Source organism: Ranitomeya variabilis, chromosome 2 (genome assembly GCF_051348905.1).
Source record: "Ranitomeya variabilis isolate aRanVar5 chromosome 2, aRanVar5.hap1, whole genome shotgun sequence".
Taxonomy (NCBI): Eukaryota; Metazoa; Chordata; class Amphibia; order Anura; family Dendrobatidae; genus Ranitomeya; species Ranitomeya variabilis.
The window spans coordinates 748,746,919-748,763,708 of NC_135233.1; the positions used below are offsets into that span (position 1 = coordinate 748,746,919).

Here is a 16,790-nt window from a genome sequence, read left to right on the forward strand (position 1 = left end):
TTCTCTGATGGGCATTGAAACTTGGTAGATCACATTTCTGTGCCCATAGGAACACGTGCAGAAAAAAAGCCCACAGACTTTATTTGAACTCCATTCCTGTTATTGCATGTCTCCATTGGGGGTTCAGCTAAATCCAATTAGAAGGGGGATTGAGTCAAAACTCCCAAAGACACTGTGTGAACTGGGTATAAGAAGAACAGATGTAACAAGTGCCATCTTGACAGATAGCATGCTACTGTGTTTAAACATCTGTACACTAATTGTATAGGGCAACATCTGATCATACAAGTACGGTGTAGCATGTCACGACTGTTAAATTCTCTTATTCTACACAAAAATATTGTGTTGCCTAATGATGGTTGCCAGCAAAAATGTAGGGTTTTTAAAATCATTCTTGCAACTCATTAGCCGCTGCGCTTGCACTGGGCCTGTTGCGCTTGCACTGGGCCTGTTGCGCTTGCATTGGGCCTGTTGCGCTTGCACTGGGCCTGTTGCGCTTGCACTGGGCCTGTTGCCCTTGCACTGGGCCTGTTGCGCTTGCACTGGGCCTGTTGCGCTTGCTCTGGGCCTGTTGCGCTTGCACTGGGCCTGTTGCGCTTGCACTGGGCCTGTTGCGCTTGCTCTGGGCCTGTTGCGCTTGCACTGGGCCTGTTGCGCTTGCACTGGGCCTGTTGCGCTTGCTCTGGGCCTGTTGCGCTTGCTCTGGGCCTGTTGCGCTTGCACTGGGCCTGTTGCGCTTGCTCTGGGCCTGTTGCGCTTGCTCTGGGCCTGTTGCGCTTGCTCTGGGCCTGTTGCGTTTGCACTGGGCCTGTTGCGTTTGCTCTGGGCCTGTTGCGCTTGCACTGGGCCTGTTGCGCTTGCACTGGGCCTGTTGCGCTTGCACTGGGCCTGTTGCGCTTGCTCTGGGCCTGTTGCGCTTGCACTGGGCCTGTTGCGCTTGCACTGGGCCTGTTGCGCTTGCACTGGGCCTGTTGCGCTTGCTCTGGGCCTGTTGCGCTAGCTCTGGGCCTGTTGCGCTTGCACTGGGCCTGTTGCGCTTACTCTGGGCCTGCTGCGCTTGCATTGGGCCTGTTGCGCTAGCTCTGGGCCTGTTGCGCTTGCACTGGGCCTGTTGCGCTTGCACTGGGCCTGTTGCGCTTGCTCTGGGCCTGCTGCGCTTGCACTGGGCCTGTTGCGCTTGCTCTGAGCCTGTTGCGCTTGCTCCCACAGAATATTATATAACATACACATTACTGCAGCAGTAACATACTGTAGGTGTATAGTAAAATGTCACTGGTAAATATGTATTTAATCTGCTGGTAACACTTTGGTGCCAGACACAACCTGAGCATCTCTGGAGTCCATGCCTGTATAGGTCAGACCAATTTTGGCAGTATATGGGAGACTTATAGAATATTAGGCACGAGGAGTATATGTAAAAAAAATAAATTGGGGCGCTGACAAGCTGTCTCGTGCTGACATAGGTATCACAACTCACATATTGGGAACACAAAAATATTTTTTATTTCTTTATGTTTTCTAAGTACAGTAGCCTTTTTTTCCCTTTTAAATATAATCTTCCAAAAAACACTTCCCTGAAAAATGCATGATGCCCTCGTGGGTATGAATGGGACTGTAAATAAAGTAGTCTACGCCTGCGGGTTCATTAAACAATAGTATGCACAATGGTTTTCTCCATGCTGAAAAAAATGAAACTAAATAGAATAAATAAATAAACAACAATATTTTAGATTTAATAGTTATTAAACCTAAAATATTGCTGTTTAGTCTTTTTTGTTCTATGAATAATAGAAAGTTCTGAAATATATACAGTATGTAATGATTCAGCACTGTGCTTTTTGCCTTCCTCATTCACATGCTTTACTAAAATTTCCTTGAGCTTGAAAATGACAGTATAGGACTGCATGTGAGCCGGCTAAACATCTGCAAGAGCCTTTTCTCGGTCAGATTTCCGCTACGGAATTCATTTACAAAGCATTGATTAGGAGCAGAGAATAGAATATCATACATGGACAGGAGATTGCCTAGCACTTTTCCCAAGCACCCTGAAATTGCTTTGTGTGTGCAAGAAATCTGCTCATACACAGACGTCAAACCAAATGAGTAGGGTAGTGCAGTCTTCTCCATAATAAGGCTTTTATGATGTCTCAGGAGGCCTGTTGCTATTCCTGCTGACCCACATTCTCGCCATCATTTAAACCCAATCTAAAAGGGTAAACTAGGCCTGTCTGTCTCGCTATCTGCCACCCTTCCTGAGCCAGTAAGGTAGGTTTATGGCGTTCAATATGTTATTATGGGCTTGTTATGATATTTTACAGCTCTTCTTACATATTTGTCGTTGTTGGGCATCATGTCGCCTAACTGCTCTGATTGGCACACACCGACTCATCACACAGTGCACGCAATTGGATGTCAGCCATTTCTTAAGAGTTTTACGCCATCTCCGCCAACTTTTTGAGAAATTTAACGTAACAAAAGTAGAGTAGATTATGACCCAAACGTGCTGCTGTTCTCTTTTGATGCTGGCACACGGAAGCCTTTACATTTGACACCTCTTACTCCAGCGAGACTCTTCATCAAGATTAGCGTGCAGTTCATTATTCTTGATGAATCGGTAACCTAATGTTTAGGCAACTTACTGCTCCCTCTGAATATATCAGTCATTAGAAACATGATTTAGCCAAATGTTTTAGATTATTTTATTAATAATATTTCATAAATAAATACATTTCACTCAAGTTTGATAATTTGAGCCAATCTGAAGCACAAATCTCATCTATGGAACCTGTTGAATGTATTAAAATTTACAGGAGAGGTTCATAGATCGTAAGCCCTTAATTGTACGTTGCCAGCTGGAGGCCGACTTTCACAATGCTTACCAATATGATGAGGATAAGACCAGAGAGGGGCTTTATGTATAAGGTTTGGCATTCCACAAGGATGCCTTCTCTTTGTATTAGGCATTAGTGTATGCAACCCTATCCAGATTCCCTAATGAGCCACAGTTTTTAGATATTTCAATATGTCATTAACAGTGCTATAGGACAGAGATCCCCAACCTGTGGCTTGCGAGTCTATGATTTATGGCTCACGGTTGTCTGCCAGTATGGTGCTTTAGCAGCACCAGGTCTAGATAACAGCGATGAAGAGAACATGACCCGATGGTGTCTCGTGAGTGTCCCTGCACAGAAGAGCAGATCTGATATGCATATACTAGTCTTCAGGGGTTCAGAGATAAATTTAGTATAGCAATCTGGAGATACGGCCAGATAAAGGGGGTGCTTGAAGCTGGGCATGATAGGAGAGCATGATGGGAAAATACTGAATCTGGGTAAGGTGGGAACCCCTGAATGCGAGAATACTGCTTGTCCTGATACTGGTAGTGGGGGTTCTGTGCGTCGCTGCTCTGATGGGCGCAGGATGTCACTACTCCAGGGAAAGAGGTCTGGATGTGGCTTGTAACCCTCTCTTGGAGCTGAATATGGGTCTCCAGATTAGAAAGATTGTGGATCACTGCTATGCTAATGATTTAAGAAATGCTTTTATTTGATTGGTTGTTCCCATTTCAGTACAATACTACATCACTTTTAGGGGCTTCAGTGAGTTGGTAGCTTTAGACTACGTTCACATGGTCCACTGAACTGATCCGACCAGTCATTTCTGCAAATTGCAGATGTGACTTTCTCTATGTGCATATACATGTAGCGGATGGGTGCAAAGGCTGCTTGAGGTTTACATGCACTGAAGTGTGCAAAATAGCCCAACATTGGGTCCTTGTGAAATATAGTCCATGTGAATTAATACATAGGCCAACATTGGGTCCCTGTGAAATATAGTCCATGTGAATTAATACATAGGCCAACATTGGGTCCCTGTGAAATATAGTCCATGTGAATTAATACATAGGCCAACATTGGGTCCCTGTGAAATATAGTCCATGTGAATTAATACATAGGCCAACATTGGGTCCCTGTGAAATATAGTCCATGTGAATTAATACATAGGCCAACATTGGGTCCCTGTGAAATATAGTCCATGTGAATTAATACATAGGCCAACATTGGGTCCCTGTGAAATATAGTCCATGTGAATTAATACATAGGCCAACATTGGGTCCCTGTGAAATATAGTCCATGTGAATTAATACATAGGCCAACATTGGGTCCCTGTGAAATATAGTCCATGTGAATTAATACATAGGCCAACATTGGGTCCCTGTGAAATATAGTCCATGTGAATTAATACATAGGCCAACATTGGGTCCCTGTGAAATATAGTCCATGTGAATTAATACATAGGCCAACATTGGGTCCCTGTGAAATATAGTCCATGTGAATTAATACATAGGCCAACATTGGGTCCCTGTGAAATATAGTCCATGTGAATTAATACATAGGCCAACATTGGGTCCCTGTGAAATATAGTCCATGTGAATTAATACATAGGCCAACATTAGGTCCTTGTGAAATATAGTCCATGTGAATTAATACATAGGCCAACATTGGGTCCTTGTGAAAAATTGTCCATGTAAATTAATACATAGGCCAACATTAGGCCGTGTTAAGTATAGCCAATGCAAATTAATACATAGGCCAGCATTGGCTCTGTATGAAATATAACCAATGGGAATTAGTCCATAAGCTAACTTTGGGTCTGTGTGAAAAATAGGCCATGTGAATTAATGCAGAGGCCAGCATTGGGTCCTTGTGAAATATAATCCATGTGCGTTAGGAATTAGACCGTAGGCCTACATTGGGACAGTGTAAAACATAGCCCATGAAAATTAGTACATAGGCTAACATTGGCTTTGCGTGTAATAAAGCTCATGTGAATTACTACATAGCCTAAGATTGATATAGTGGATTAGTATATAGAGCAGCATTGAGTCCTTGTGAAATCTATCCCATGTGAATTAGGCTGCTTTCACACTAGCGTCGGTACGGGCCCGTCGCAGTGCGTCGGCCCGACGTACCGACGCATGCTGTGAAAGAAATGCCCGACGTGGGCAGCGGAAGCAGTCTTACGACGCTTCTGCTGCCCCATTGTAAGGTCCGGGGAGGAGGGGACGGAGTTTCGGCCGCGCATGCGCGGTCGAAAATGGCGGACACGACGCGCAAAAAAACGTTACATGGAACGTGTTTTTTTGTGCCGACGGTCCGCCAAAACACGACGCAACCGTCGCATGACGGTTGCAACGTGTGGCGATACGTCGCAATGCGTCGGTAATGTAAGTTTATGGGGAAAAAACGCATCCTGCAGACAACTTTGCAGGATGCGTTTTTTCTCCTTAACGACGCATTGCGACGTACAGCCAACAACGCTAGTGTGAAAGTAGCCTTAGTAGACAGGCTAACATTGGGTCTGTGTGAAATCTAGCCCATGTGAATTTATACATAGGCCACTATTAGATCTGTGTGCTATACATTCTTCACACTGTTAAGCAGATCATGCAAACTTTAGCCTGCAGCCCATACTTACAATGTTAGACACGCTATTAACCCAACAAGTGTTTAGTAATACAGTCTATTTTTTCATAAGACTGTTTATTTGATTGGGAAACCAGTGGAATACGGTAACTATAAGTGGTGCAGAGGTTGGAAAATCTCCTGGGCTGTATAGCAGGAATGTAAGACCTATAATGGCATTAATACATAGCTCATTCAGGAATCCAAGGGGTAACATTTCTCCTTGTGGAGAGTGATGTGCTTGGTATGCCAGTGTGAGGAGGCTTATAAGCCATGCAATGCTTCTCTGGGAAATTTTCATACTTTACTCAGTTGACATTTCTCTCTGCCATGGCCCCTCAGCAAACTCAATCCCATAATTCTTAGGCTATTTTCACATCCCAGAAGTGTTCTGACATGTACACCAATGTGTGCCAAAGATTGTTCATCTTTTATAGTGTGAGTCAATGGGTGCCATATGCAACTACATATAACTGTTCTGCCTATACACCAAGGGTGAAGACCAACAAAGCAAGATGCATATTTACTGCACAGAATCATCTTCTTAGCCTAAGTTCATTCTTGCTTTGGAGCCACCGAGGTTTCGTCACAAGTTCCATTTTTTTATTTAAAGGAAAAATGCAGCATCCTGCACTATTTTTTTCAGTAAAAATTAAGCTCACCCTAATGGAAACCCCACAAAACTCCTTACAATAAATGACGTCTGTCTGATGCCATGGGTCAGATCCATCTCCTTCTCGAGTGTCATTTTTCTATACCAGTGACTAAAGAGAATATCGCAGATCCGAACACCAGTGTGATCTTAGTCTTAGTGAGTGGCCTGTTTATTGCCTTTAACTTTCTGCCTGCATTTAACTTTCTTAAAAAAATATAATTACAAAATCTATCAAAATTTCAGTAGAACCCTTGTAGAGCTGCGCAAAACCAACTGTCTAATAAATGAATTACCAGCTTTGGAAGTACTTATGTGTGCATACTGTTTGATACCGGGATTAGTATTTATTGTGTCCTATTGATATGACTTGACTGTTGGCATGATTGTTTTTCTTTTTCCTCTTACCTTGGCAATTAATTTTCAACATTAAACCTTCCCGGATGAAATTCTCTATTTGGTTTGCTGTTCTCTAGGATAGTGCACTTTTATCCATGGTGATTAATCCCATTAAGGTTTATAAAGCGGGACGTGTCACAGAATGCTGCTGCCTGTGATGCCAGCTGAAGTGGTGCCTGCATACCTCAAATGATAAATGGGGGGATTGCACTCGGACTGCACGCTAAATTGAGAATCCTAATCCAAAGGTTATTAGGTTTAAGGCTGAAGTCATTTTTTCCATAATTAATATTAATGCATAGGCGATGTCCCCGGCTTAGTGCTGCACACACAAATATTTTTGGCGAATCTGGTACCTGCGGTGTACTATATGTGACTCTTTATACCGATACAAAATATTTCACCACACTTGACTTACGGGGCATTTACACTGCAAGATTATTGTGAATGAGCATGGTTAAAACGCCGGTTTCACAATTATCTTGCTGTGTAAACAGGATGCCGATCACCCAATGAATGAGCAAAAGTCTTGTCGTTCATCCGGTGAAATGATCTGTTGTGCAGCGAGAACAGTGACAACCTATGTGTTCTTGAGGTCTACATAAAAGTCATAGGGAGCGATTCATTAAGTGTAGCGCACATCAGTCTTAATGAAGCGCTCGGTGGAGTACCCTGACCTGATTCATTAAACAACGTGGCCGTCTGATGAATCGGTCGTGTCTGGTACACAACATCTGCAGCCACCAGAAATGTAAGTTATGCCACTATAGTGGCGTAGTTTAGGATGGATTTTATGGGCGAGCAAGACCACACGCCACCTATGCTACTCCCATATTGACGTTCCTGGCCAAGTCTGGCTTGCAAACACCAAAAGTCGCAACATTTTTGTGCCAAGTTGTGCAAAAATTCTACAATTTATTGAGGTTTTTACTTCATATTTAGCAAGATGTTCCTATAGTATGTTGACACATCATTGCAGATTTTTAAAAAAATTATATTTTCATTAAAAAAATAAAGAAATAGATGATAGAAAATATGCATGTATTGAGGTATAAAATGTTTTGGCATGCAGGGCCTTTCCACTAAAGTTCATGTAGCCAGCAAATGTATTGTCATAATAATTTGTATGGTCATAATAAAAGACCTAGAAGTTTACTCTAAAATAAATTCTAAGGAGTAAAGTGTCTTGTTGTGGAAAACACAAAGTTCCCATGCGAAGTTCCCCTCGGAATTTATATATGCAAGTATCCTTTTCACAGAAGGAAAGGACAGGTTCTACATTGCTACTTATTGGAAGTAGCAATCCTAAAACTTCTATCTTAAGTTCCAAGGGAGCATTGCGTGGTCTGTAAGTCTCCCTACGCTAACGTGGAGCCCTCCACAAATAAGAACTTTACCACTCAGACCAATGTTAATGCCTTTTTACCTAACAAACCAGATCTCCTACTTGACAAAAAATCCTGAAACACGTTTGTAAATGGAGTTTTGCTTTGGCTTCAAGTCCTGAGTCATGTAGCAAAGTTCTTTAAAGGGAACCTGTTCTCCCCCGGAAGAAGAATAGGCGAAACGCGCGTCGGGATGAGACGCAGTATTGATGAACCTTTCAGGTAGTAATATCATGTGACTATGCACTTTATTTTATGACAGTAAAACAGCACTATGCATATAGACACTTTATTTAGTTGTGTCCATGCTTGGTGATTGTGGTTAACAGATTTCTACTATGTTGAACCATTTTGGCTTGATGAATGGCACTTTGCCTTAATTATGATTGCTACTATTTGCTTCCCATTGTCACCACGTGACCACACTATTCTGTGTCTAATTTATTTTATGCCTTTTGGTGTGTCTTTCTGCTGATGGTCGTTAGTTGTTCATTGAGGCATCCATTATATATGATTGATAAGATTTTATGTATATTTATTTGAAATAAACGTTATTGATTTTTTCTTATTCACTTCATGTGCCTTTATTAGTTCTAAGTAATAGTTGACCTTGGGTATTTTGGTTTTTTTGAGGACTAATATGTATACATATGTGGCTGCAGGGAGAAAATTAAGTTGTATTCTTCCAGCAACCCACTCTCTCTTCCTGTCATCTGAGCAGGACAAGTGATCGTGAGCGTTGACTGCTTTCTTTCAAGGGAATCTGTCAGTAAGATTCACCCGCTCTCCAAACCACATATATGAGCTTGTAGGTTTTTGAAATGTAAAGCCATCAACACTTTTATATCTTCTATCTGTTGCTACATTCCCATGAGATTAGCTTTTAAATTCAAATGTAAATGAGAATTTAAGTGCTTTGGGCGTGACAGAGCACTCCCGGAGCCTCTGTCTCTTAAGGTTGTTTCCCTGCCCCCCACCAGCATCTTTAGTATGATAAATAGTTCACTGCTTGAATTCCTTGCCTGGAGCCTGATATCAATCAGACAGAAAGCTAACGAGGCTGATACTAGGTGGAGAAACAGCCTTGGGAGCCAGAGGCTCTTTAAGTGCTCTCTCATGCCCATAGCACTTAATGTCTCATTTACATGCAAATTAAACCACTAATTTCTTGAGAAAGCAGCAACAGATTGAAAGGTAAAACCATTGGCACCTTTGTATTTTCTAAGACCTGCATGGGAGTCAAGGGTATGTGCACATGTTGCGGATTCCATTACGGATTTTTCTGCGCGGATTCTGCAAAATCCGCAGGTAAACCGCCCTGCGTTTTACTTGCAGATTCACCGCGGATTTTGTGCGGTTTTTATGCGGATTTCGCCTGCGTTTTTACACCTGCGGATTCCAATTATGGAACAGGTGTAAAACGCTGTGGAATCCGCACAAAGAATTGACATGCTGCGGAAAATAAACCACAGCTTTTCTGCACTAAATTTTCCGCAGCATGTGCACTGCGGATTTGGTTTTCCATAGGTTTACTTGGTACTGTAGACTACATGGAAAACTGCTGCAGATCCGCAGTCAAATCCGCAACGTGTGCCCAGACCCTTAAAGTGTTGGTATTGACTTTTAGGCTTTTTGTAGGTTTGCACTGGAGATCCTGCTCTCGCTTTCTTTTATGAGGCTACTTGCATATACAGTTATATGAAAAAGTTTTGGCACCCCTATTAATCTTGAGCTTAATGTTTTATAAAAATTGTTTTTTTTGCAACAGCTATTTCAGTTTCATATATCTAATAACTGTTGGACACAGTAATGTTTCTGCCTTGAAATGAGGTTTATTGTACTAACAGAAAATGTGCAATCTGCATTCAAACAAAATTTGACAGGTGCATAAGTATGGGCACCTCACCAGAAAAGTGACATTAATATTTAGTAGATCCTCCTTTTGCAAAAATAACAGCCTCTAGTCGCTTCCTGTAGCTTTTAATGAGTTCCTGGATGAAGGTATTTTTGACCATTCCTCTTTACAAACCAATTCCAGTTCAGTTAAGTTTGATGGTCGCCGAGCATGGACAGCCCTCTTCAAATGATCCCACAGATGTTCAATGATATTCAGGTCTGGGGACTGGGATGGCCATTCCAGAACAGTGTAATTGTTCCTATGCATGAATGCCTGAATAGATTTGGAGCGGTGTTTTGGCTCATTGTCTTGCTGAAAGATCCATCCCCTGCGTAACTTCAACTTTGTCATTGAATCATGAACATTATTGTCAAGAATCTGCCGATACTGAGAGGAATCCATGCGTCCCTCAACTTTAACAAGATTCCCGGTGCCGGCATTGGCCACACAGCCCCAAAGCATGATGAAACCTCCACCAAATTTTACTGTGGGTAGCAAGTGTTTTTCTTGGAATGCTGTGTTTTTTTGCCGCCATGCATAATGCCTTTTTGTATGACCAAACAACTCAATCTTGGTTTCCTCAGTCCACAGGACCTTCTTCCAAAAAGAAATTGGCTTCTCTAAATGTGCTTTTGCATACCTCAGCCGACTCTGTTTGTGGCATGCTTGCAGAAACGGCTTCTTTCGCATCACTCTCCCATACAGCTTCTCCTTGTGCAAAGTGCGTTGTATAGTTGACTCATGCACAGTGACACCATCTGCAGCAAGTTGATGCTGCAGCTCTCTGGAGGTGGTCTGAGGATTGTCCTTGACTGATTTCACCATTCTTCTCTGCCTTTCTGATGTTTTTCTTGGCCTGCCACTTCTGGCCTTAACAAGAACTGTACCTGTGTTCTTCCATTTCCTTACTATGTTCCTCACAGTGGAAATTGACAGGTTAAATCTCTGAGACAGCTTTTTGTATCCTTCCCCTGAACAACTATGTTGAATAATCTTTGTTTTCAGATCATTTGACAGTTGTTTTGAGGAGCCCATGATGCCATTCTTCAGAGGAGATTCAAACAGGAGAACAACTTGCAAGTGGCCACTTTAAGTAGCTTTTCTCATGATTGCATACACCTGGCTATGAAGTTCAAAGCTCAATGAGGTTACAAAACCAAAAAAAGTGCTTTAGCAAGTCAGTAAAAAGTAGGTAGGAGTATTTAAAACAAGAAAATGATAAGGGTGCCCATACTTATGCACCTGTCAAATTTTGATTGAATGCAGATTGCACATTTTCTGTTAGTACAATAAACCTCATTTCAAGGCAGAAACATTACTGTGTCCAAGTTATTAGATATATGAAACTGAAATAGCTGTTGCAAAAAAAACAATTTTTATAAAACATTAAGCTCAAGATTAATAGGGGTGCCCAAACTTTTTCATATAACTGTACATACAACAACAAAAGTCATGAATGAGCTGTTGAGAATTCTGAAGTCTGAAAGACAACGGAACATTCTGGAGAGATCTTATCCATTCGATTTAGGGGATTGAGCTCTCTATGAAATCAGACAACATGGAGCTAAGAAGTTACAATTTCCGTTCATTTTATACATTTCTGTTCTTGTTTTGTAAAAATGTATCTTCTTTGTAATATTGGCAATCGGTAAAGCTTGCTGCCATAAGCTCTTAGCGTTGAACCCACTGACTCCAGCCATATAGGAATTCCATCCTTTCTTGCCACGTCTTTTTTAATATACTTACAAGTGTTTCATTGACTGCTTTTAGGCAGGTTGAGTTTGCATATGGCAGAAAAAAAAAATCACTCCTGAGAATCACTATCCCTGATAAATGGCTCAAGCTTTTTACCTAAAGTGGGTTCTTGAGGTAGGATTTATTTCTTTGCTACATGCCATTTTCATTTCCTTTTACTTACAGTACATAATTAATGACCAAAATAAAAAGTGGATTTCTCCGCTTAATGCATAGGAATTATTACAAAATCAATAAAGCTCTTTCTTTCAGTAATGTTTTGTTGCTTTTATAATTTTACCTAGTAAGCATGGCCGGGTGAAGTTAGACACATTAGTGCATAAATTACCATGTTTATGCCGTCCGATGGAAAGCTTAGCAGTTAATAGAAATATGCTTCTGTGGCCATAATTGTCCCCCAGAGCTGCGGAAATGTTTCTGCACTTATCATCTCCTGTTACTTGCCATAGGACAATTAGTTGACTTTTGACTTGTTTGTTTTTGAGAAGCCATAAAGAATAGCACAAACCATTGGTTCCTGTTGTGAAGTTGTACAGCAAGAATTAAGCCTTTGAATCGTCTATTACTTATAGCTGAAAGTCTTCTAGGAATTGTTCCTTGCAGCCGAATCACACGGCATTTAAGTGGAAAGCTGTCATATGTCTGGAAAAAAGTCAGTTTCAGCCATGAATGGAGAAATAATAATCTCTAAATCATTTTAGTCTCGGATATTGTTTTAGGCAAATTTACCGGTTGTCACCTTTTTTTTTTTTTTTTATATTCCCTCCACACCAACCTATCAAATATTCATAGCTGAGGATTTTTAACAGTATCTAGAACATCTATATTTCTCAGTTTGTGGCTAGGAATTCTTCTTTATTTTCACTACATATGTAGTACTTTATAAGTAGTTTTATCAGCTAGGGAAATGGTCTTGCCTTTATTTAAAAAAAAAAAAAAAAAAAGCGCATGTGCGTATTTATAAACATGGGAATAGGATCACTCCTCTGGATCCAGAGAAACAAAACATAAGGGTTGTAAAACCAGAAGGAAAATGTTCTTCCCCACAGAATTCAGCATGTAAATGTTAATTTCTGCTCTAAGTATTTGAGACATCTCATGTGTTGAAAGTTCATATTGAAATTCTTCTTTTGCCCCTAATTGGCACAGTAAAAAAAACAACAACCTGTCTCCAGGAGTTAAAGAAGATCTATGCACAGTGTGCGCGCGTGTATGTGTGTGTTAGGCTACTTTTACACTAGCGTCGTACGACACACGACGAATTGCGTCGTTGCGACGTACCGACGCTAGCAGTGAAAGGGCCGCACAATGGGGGCAGCGGATGCTGTTTTTCAACGCATCCGCTGCCCCATTGTGAGGTGCGGGGAGGCGGGGGCGGAGTTCTGGCCGCGCATGCGCGGTCGGAAATGGCGGACACGACGCACCAAAAAACGTTACATGCAATGTTTTTTGGTGGCGACAGTCCGAGGCAACCGTCGCACGACAGTTGCAACGTGTGGCAATGCGTCGCACTGCGTCGCTAATGCAAGCCTATGGAGAAAAAACGCATCCTGCAAGCAATTTTGCAGGATGCGTTTTTTCTACAAAACGACGCATAGCGACGTGCAGTGCACGACGCTAGTGTGAAAGTAGCCTAAGCATTGTGAGTACCGATTACTGACAGACTGTGTAGGAACAAACATGCTCCTTTTTTAATGGGATTGGTAATCCCATTTTCAATGTATTCATATATTTCCAGACGGCATAACAGAGGTAGTATATTTACTAAAACAGACAGACAGACATGCATGTCTGCTAAAAACATTTAGCAGGAAAAAGGAAAATAATCATGTTCCTCTGGTGTTGACCTACAACCCACAGCTTGAGATATTGAGAAAAGCTGGTAAAAAACTTCACCATATCCTAAACAAGCATCACCTTCTAAAAACAATACAAGCAATCTCCTAATTTATGAAATATTATGATCCAAAGTTCAGACCAAAGACAGGATACAGATGCACAATACACTGTAGGACTATAATATTCCCGGGATATTCACATGTTCCTCTTCCAATGTGGTGTACTTAATTCTGTGCACTATATGTCGTGTTGGGGTTTCTATATTGGAGATACATGACAGAAACTGAGAGCAAAGATGAGATCTCATCACAAATACAGACCAAAAAAACATTTAAAAGGCAGCTGTGTTGACTTATTCACGGTTCTGTGTGTGGGATGTGGGAAGGACTCTGAGATGTGTTTTATCTGGAGAGAGAGAGTTGGACTTTTAACTAAACGGGTGAACTTACTGCTGTACAAACTGTTTTTTGTTTTACCCTTGTGCCGGAAAATGTCTGCTTTACTTTGGAGACCCCTGGAGTTTATGAACTGAATAAACCTTGGCTTGTTTGGACCAGTGACATTGCCTGTGTGTATCCTAATGGCTACCAAGAACACTGATTGCCTACACCCTGTTACAAACATGGAGTGGCAATGTCAATATTCCAACCTCCACTCCATTCATTTTCTAATGGGCTGCTGGAAAAAGCAGAGCTCAGCACTCCACAACCCCATAGGGAGTAAATGGAGCACAGGTCACATATGCAAACTGCCTCTCTCCACTCTAATTAAATAAAAGTTCCCCATTCTCTAGGTCGGTGGAGGTCCCTGCAGTCAAACTTTTACTCATCAATAAGTTATCACCTATCCTGTGAATATGTGATCACTTGTTCCCACCAGAGAACCAGGGTCCTTTTAACTATGTTGGTAAAGAAGCTACCTTTTTAGGAATGAAGCAGCACTTCTACATCACACTTAGGCTACTTTCACACTGGCGTTTTTTTCAATACGTCACAATGCGTCGTTTAGGGGAAAAACGCATCCTGCAAAGTTGTCTGCAGGATGCGTTTTTGCCCCATAGACTAACATTAGTGACGCTTTGCGACGCATTGACACACGTTGCAACCGTTGTGAGACGGTTGCGCGGTGTTGTGGCGGTCCTCTGGGAGCAAAAAACGTTACATGTAACGTTTTTTGCTACCGATGGTCCGCCCCACCTCCCCGCACTTCCCCACACCTCACAATGGGGCAGTGGATGCGCTGGAAAAATGCATCCGCTGCCCCCGTTGTGCGGCGCAGAGAACGCTAGCGTCTGTAACCTCGGCCCGACGCACCGCGACGGGCTGGGCCCGACGCACTGCGACGGGCTGGGCCCGACGCTAGTGTGAAAGAAGCCTTACTTGTAGGAGGCCTGCTTGGTTATTTTTGTGCAGAAGGCAGAAGTACCCTTTTAATTAGCAGTTTTTCAGTAAAAACAAAGTATCCTAGAACTTAGACCAGTTGGATCAAATATGATTGTGGGATATTCGGACCAGTTCTGTTAAATAAGAAAAGGATGTGCATGCACACGGATACACTACTTGTCACGGGTTTACCGCAACAGAGAGGAGCCAGAAGACCGCAGCGTCTGATTTCTCCTACTCCTGCACTGATTAGAAGCACTTCATGTTAAATGGTGAAAGTTATTTTTGCAATGCAAGGGTTAAAATGCTCAGCTGAGAGCTCCTGGATGCTTTCCTTCATTTAGGCTCGGCTCAGCTGTTCACTGTTAGTCACTCCCATCTCCTATATAATCTGGACCCTGGCTAGCACTCATTGTCAGAGATAGCTTATGCTGCATGGCTGGAGGAGGTTGTTGGTGTTTATCATTGGAGAAGCTTTTGGTGGATTTATATTTATTATTATTATTATTATTATTATTATTATTATTATTATTTATATATCACCATTAATTCCATGGTGCTGTACATGAGAAAGGGATTACGTACAGAGTATCTGTGACTGTTGCTATGTTTTGAGTGTGTGATAAATTCACTTTCTTCTCCTACTTTGGTTTAGCCCCATCCTCCACTCCCCAGTACATTCCTCTGTTGTATTTGTGAGTATATTTGTATGTTTGGCAATTTCTGTTATCCCTGTTCGTATTACCTTGCTAGTCTGGTTGGTGTATTACAGTACACTACTTCTCCCCTCTTCCCTAGGTGGGGGTATTGTACAGACCGAGGGCGGATTCAGAAGCTAAGGCAAGGTACATGGCCCTGGTGTCTTCACTATCAGAAGTAATCAGGGAAGAGGGCTCACCCTCTAGGGTGCCCCTAGTGTTTGGGACAGGGAAGGAGCCCCTGGTCCCGGGACACCCGTCAACAGAGTCGTTACATTACTATTATATGGAAGTTGACTTATGAAACTGTGAAAACAGAGGAAAGGATTTACAATGGTGGCATATTTATGCCCAAAAATGCTGTATTTTAACATCAACTATTCAAGTTAGTGACTGACCACTATGGTAGCTCTGATTTCTCCAGAATCTGTGTTGTGTGAATCTCTGCTATAATTTATAAAAGGCAGTCCTGCGAAGAAAGTTTTTCTGTGTTGTGATTGCCAAGAAATTCACTTTGAGGTGGTGACTGTAGTAAACGTAGCAAATGTGCAATATATGTAGCCTCAAACATTCAGGCAGAATATCAGTGGGTGATGATTTCACCTGTCAGGGGATTGAATCTGTCAGCAGATTTGTGCTGCCCCATATGTAGGCAACATTAAGTAGGAGAGATGCCATGAGTCTAAGGGTATGTGCCCATATTATACTCGCATAGAGTTTGAAGCTAAAGACGTTTCAGAAAAATGGTGGAGTTTTTCCTGAAATGCGCCTTTTTTGTCATCTTTTTAGTTACTGTTGCGATGGCTTTGCTGCTTGCATCTTTCTTTTTACTTTCCTAAATTTGCATATAAAATATTGACAGCTTACAAGTTGAAGCCACTTGAAGAATGGTCAGGTCACTTCTTTTAGTTGCTTCATGACTTTCTAAGCTGTGAAGATGTTAAAAGAAGTTGCAATAGACTGAACACATGCACAGAAAGTCATTGTGACATTGCTGTACAACTGCTAATTCTTTCACCCTTTTTTAGCGCCTTTTCTGGCTGGCACTTTCTGTAGTTTTAATCAAACCCTGTTTTACCTGCTGCAGCTCTGCTAGTCCTCGCAATGATTAGCTCCTGCTATGAAGTTTTCAATATGCATGAGCTCTGGCTATCCTCGCCGTCACTACTGATTTGGCAGCTTTCTGCCTAGTCTTAGTGTAGGCAGAAAGCTGTCAATCAGAGCTTATTATTGAGAAGACTAGCATATAAAATAGTGATATGATCAAAATGATAGCAAGGAGCCCATAAAGTGAGAAGCATATCCCTGGTGAGAGACG

The 16,790-nt window shown here is 41.8% G+C and overlaps 1 protein-coding gene across 3 annotated transcripts in view; it reads left to right on the forward strand.

Moving 5' to 3' along the window:
• ASCC3 (activating signal cointegrator 1 complex subunit 3) overlaps positions 1-16,790 on the forward strand; it is an 824,578-nt gene that overhangs the window by 147,599 nt on the left and 660,189 nt on the right. The window lies entirely within an intron of this gene.